This window comes from Mastomys coucha, unplaced genomic scaffold, assembly GCF_008632895.1.
Source record: "Mastomys coucha isolate ucsf_1 unplaced genomic scaffold, UCSF_Mcou_1 pScaffold5, whole genome shotgun sequence".
Lineage (NCBI taxonomy): Eukaryota > Metazoa > Chordata > Mammalia > Rodentia > Muridae > Mastomys > Mastomys coucha.
The window spans coordinates 66,115,031-66,120,030 of NW_022196911.1; the positions used below are offsets into that span (position 1 = coordinate 66,115,031).

At 47.0% G+C, this 5,000-nt stretch overlaps 1 protein-coding gene across 1 annotated transcript in view; it reads right to left on the reverse strand.

Moving 5' to 3' along the window:
• Scimp (SLP adaptor and CSK interacting membrane protein) overlaps positions 1–671 on the reverse strand; it is a 20,135-nt gene extending 19,464 nt beyond the window's left edge. The window contains exon 1 of the mRNA XM_031351801.1: positions 578–671. The gene's annotated coding sequence lies outside the window, so the exon portion shown is untranslated. The remainder of the gene's footprint in view (positions 1–577) is intronic.
• Positions 672–5,000: the final 4,329 nt, after the last annotated feature.

Sequence of the window (5,000 nt, forward strand, 5' to 3'; positions counted from 1 at the left end):
AAAAAAAAAAAAAAGAATTGAGAACATCGATTTCCAGAGGTCAAAAGCAGAAGGCTCCATCAAGATCTCACACCAGCCCAACACCTCTGAGTGCCAAGGCTTCTGAAGGTCAGCAGATGCCTTATAAATCCCAGACACCAGAAACTGAGCGCCAAAGGTACCAAGAGGCTGCTCTGATCCGTTCGCCCAAGAGCACCAAGATGTAGCCAGAGTTTACAAGGCATAGCGCAGTGAGGGTCCTCTACCAGTCAAATACCAGTATTACAGACACTATCCAGACAATGATAATTCCTTACACTTTACACAGCGTACTCCCAACTGTGACCTCATCCTTCGAGGTAAACGTATGCCTGGCACACACACTGGAGGAGTTGGTCACTCAGCAGCAAGGTCGAGGGGGCTTTTCAAAGCCACGGTTTCTCCAGTTGTACCCGGCTGTGTACCACAGCCTCAAGCGACACCCCTCAGCCCATGCCTGTGAGGTTGCCTATTTGGCCCCCATGCCCAACAGCAACGTGGACAGATGACTATGGTGGAAAAAGCAAGAAACTGTTCTTAGGAAAGTTGAAGCACTTACCTAGACTGCCAGGGTGTTTGCTGAAAGCAACTGGGAAGACAGCTGTGGACTGAGGGCGTTACTTAAGCACAGCTGGGGAGAGGCTTGGTCGCCCACATACCCTCACTCACCCTTGGAGGCAACAGGCACCAGCCTGACCACACTTCCTCTTTCTGGTCAGCCCATGGCAGTTATCCCCATTCTAGTGATGCTAACTACCCCAAGGTTTTTTGTTTGTTTGTTTGTTTTTGGTTTTTTTTTTTTTTTTTTTTTTTTTTTTTTTTGAAGCTAGAACCTTCCCACTGCCCTTCATGGCTCCAGCAGAGGCCCATGAAGGCTGGTCATGGTGTGAAAGGAGGTCCTGAGAGGGATCAGGCTCTAGAGTGAGTGAGTGAGGGGTTGCCCCGGGGGAAGTCTCCCTTGAACATTCCTGGGCATGGTCATGTGGGACTCAAGAAGAGAGATAGGTCCCTGAGTCCACCCAGAGACGCATGGTGGGAGATGGGAGACAGATGCATCAGCTCACGAGAGTGGCTCTTGAGCCCCTGGACCCATTGACCCAACTTCTGTTTAGAGGAGTCAAGAGAAAGGCTGATGGTCTTTAAGAGAGCATGGTGGCGATACCTAGAGTGTAGCCTAGGCTGTTCTTGAACTTGTGATATTCCTACTTCTGTCTCCCAAGTACCGGATTACAGGTGCATGTTGCCACACCCGGTCAGTGGACAGTATTGAGTGCATTGAGTCATACCACACTGTGGGACAGAATTCCCAATGATGCTCAGAGTCTCTAAAAATGAAAGTTTGGGGTGAGGAAACAAAGACACTACCTGCCTTCTAGAAGTAGCTGCTTATGATGAATGGTCACTTCAGTGGAGCACTGATGCATGTGAGGTCTGCCTTCAGGAAAGGGGGATGCTCTGGCACTCAGGAACAATGATGACAACCAAAGTGACTGGGAAAGGTTCCCCCACCTGCCCAGGAGATGCTCACATGGGGCATTCACTGGTGTTTACAGTGTAAATATTCCTAGCCTGGCCAGTTTTAAAATATCAGCATGACATCAAGGGACTTGGAATTGGGAGGAAAGCATACACAGGCAGCTCCCTCTCCCAAGCCTTCTGGGCCAACTGCATTGCATTGTTAGGAGCCACTGTTAGGCACTATTGGGGGTTAGGACTCCACCAGGGTTTCACATTCCTTATCTCAATAGACCTTCACTTTTGCTTTTTTTTTTTTTTTAAAGATTTATTTATTTATTATATTTAAGTAGACTGTAGCTGTCTTCAGATACACCAGAAGAGGGCATCAGATCTCATTACAAATGGTTGTGAGCCACCATGTAGTTGCTGGTATTTGAACTCAGGACCTCTGGAAGGGCAGTCAGTGCTCTTAACTGCAGAGCCATCTCTCCAGCCCCTAGATCTTCACTTAATTGGATTATTTCCTTTGTTTCTTAGACTACCAAAGCATGTGGAGGTTCTTCCATGGACTCAGTTTTTCATGCTGGGGAGGTGACCCTCAATGCAGACTTGGCCGCATGCAAAGCTTGTACTCTTCTCTAATCAATTTAGCTGAAACTTAGTTGCTCAAAAATTGTCCTAAGATAGATATGGTGGTGCATGCCTGTAATCCTAGCACTGGGGAGGCAGAGGCAGGAGGATTGCTGCCAGTTCAGGGTCAGTATGGGCTATGTTGTGAGAGCCTGTCTCAAAACAAACAAAAGCCCTACCTTTCAAACAGCAAATTTAAAAATTACCTTCTGAGAAGTTAGCCAGAGCTCCTGCGGGAACAGAGTAGCCTAGGCTAGCAAACCTATGGTCCTTGGCTTGTGCTCCATTTATCCAGTCATTTTGCTTTCTTTGGGGTCCCCAATTAAGCTGTGACCTTGTAAACTGTATAAATATACCATGTCCTACAATCTGAAGCAAGTTTAAGTCCTAGAAGGCAAAAGATCAAAATCCCCAGCCCAATTTGTCAAGCAACTTTCAAGTAGACCCTTCCCTTCTGCTGTGGTCTGCTGCCTTAAAATCAGTTTTCAATAGATGAACATTAAGTTGCTCTCAGGATTCTGCTATGAGATCTTCCTTCTGTCCCCCTCCACTTTTTGATAAAAAAAAAAAAAATGGCATCTTTTTAAGATACACAATGTAATGCATGACTTGATGCATATGCTCTGTAGAATGATGACCACACTCAGGCTGATTAACAAATCCATCACTTGAGACAGTTTAAAAATTAAATTAGGATTTATTTTTAAACATTTTGTAGTATGTGTATATCTATGTGAGTATGCCGCATGCGTGCAGATGCCCCTAGAGGTCAGCAGAGGGACTGGTTTCTCCAGAGCAGTGTTACAATTGGCTATGAGCAACCTGATGTGGGTGCTGGGAACCGAATCAGGGTCCCTTGCAAGAGCAGCAGGCGCTCCGAACTGCTGAGCCCTTCCTGCAGCCCCTTCATTTTCCGTGTGAGGAAACTTAAGACAGACTCTCTGAATTTCAAGTTGTATAGAAGGTTCCTGGGGTTTGAACCCAGGGAGGCCAGGCAGATAGTCCACCACTGAGCTATATCTTCTTACCTTTTATTTAGAGACAGATTTGTCATTAAACTTGTCCAGACTGTTTCTGAACTCTTTGTGAATCCTTGCAGGCCTTGAGAACCCTACCCTCCTGCCTTAGCCTCAAACATACACGAAAGCCACAATTTTCATATGTGAAATGTGACGGTTTACTTCATCAGCCTGGTACTGGACAGTACAAGGATTAGAGAAAGAGTCAGATGACGAACCCGCTGCCGAGAGTTGCTGGGGTCTGGGGGACACAGCCCAGAGGCATGGCAATGGCCTAGCACATTGAGTGAGACACTGGCATCAATCCCCAGCTCTGCACAAATGAGACAAATGAGAATGGCAGCTAAAGGGGGTCCCTTTAAGGGACTAAGGAAGGGGAAGACATGCTATCACACAGGCAAAACCCATCTTCAGTCCGTGCTAGGCTCCACACTCACAGGGAAGACTCACAGTCCAGCAGGTCGTGGATGGAGCTCGTGTTTTGCAAGACATTAGGGATCCTAAGTAATGACTAACCTAAGGGATAGGTGCGTATGGAAGGAAAGATGACAGATGAACAGATCTAAGTGGTACCATTCGGTCTAGGCCTTCAAGGTGCTCAAGAAGTGGACAGCACGGGGACAAACAGATCCCAAGTGCAACAGCAGGAGACTGTATGGTTGACCAGGCTAGACTGTATTAGGCAGGTGGATATCTAAGAGCAGTCTACAGCCTACCCAGGGCATCTGGACCTACCCATTCCCATACCACCTTTCCACTTCCCCTGACCTTACATCTTGTCTTTATACCACACAAAGAGGGCAGGAAATTAGGGTAGCCAGACTTAGCCTTCTTTTTGCACTTCTGAACTGTCACCTGCAGATCTCTGTGGCTAAAGGATGCCCCAAGGGCTTTAGATTAACTCACTGAGACCGGAAAGATGAAGTGCGCACTCTGGTGGTCATATGTGGTACTTCTACCCAAGAAGCCGGAGCCCTCTGTCATCTCCCGAAGAAATATCTAAGCACAAGCTCGTAAAGTGAGGAGTGAGAGACTGCTTGTCTGATTAGATGACACCCAGACGGATTCTAGTCTATTCTTCATTCCTCGGTTGTATGCCTTCTGATCACAAAACTGCTGGTGCCAAAGTCGTTGCTTGTGGTGTGTGGTACGGATTGAAGTCTTCCTGGTGGCAGCTGATGCCTTTGGAGGGAGTGCTCCCTGGAGTGCGGAGGCCTGAAAGTTTCATATAACGTACTTTGCTACCTTAAACCATAGTACATAGTAGGGCAACATCTCACAGGAAAACTCATTCCATATAAATAGAAGATTTGACTTTAAAACTGAAAATTGCCAGGCAGTGGTGGCGCACACCTTTAATCCCAGCACTTGGGAGGCAGAGGCAGGTGGATTTCTGAGTTCGAGGCCAGCCTGATCTACAGAGTGAGTTCCAGGACAGCCAGGGCTACACAGAGAAACCCTGTCTGGAAAAAACCAAAACCAAAACACAAACAAACAAACAAATATAAAATTTGGGGGGATGGAGGAGGTGGCTCAGTCAGGTGAATACTGAGTGTGCCAGGATGAGGATCCAAGTTCAATTTCAGAATCCCTGTGAAAAGTCAGATATGGCGGTACACGTTTGCAATCTCAGCACTGAGGAGGTGGGAACAGGAGGATTTTTGGGACTTAGGACCTCTGGAACTTGCTAGCCTGCCATCCTAGACTAATTGGTGAGCCTCAGGTTGCAATGAGACATCTTGTCTTAAAAAGTGGTGGCAGCTACAGGGGAACATCACTTGAGTCTGACCTCTACACCTATGAGCCTCCACGTGCGTGCTCCCCAAGTGTGTGCACACTCATACTCACATATATGCACAAATACAGATGCAAATG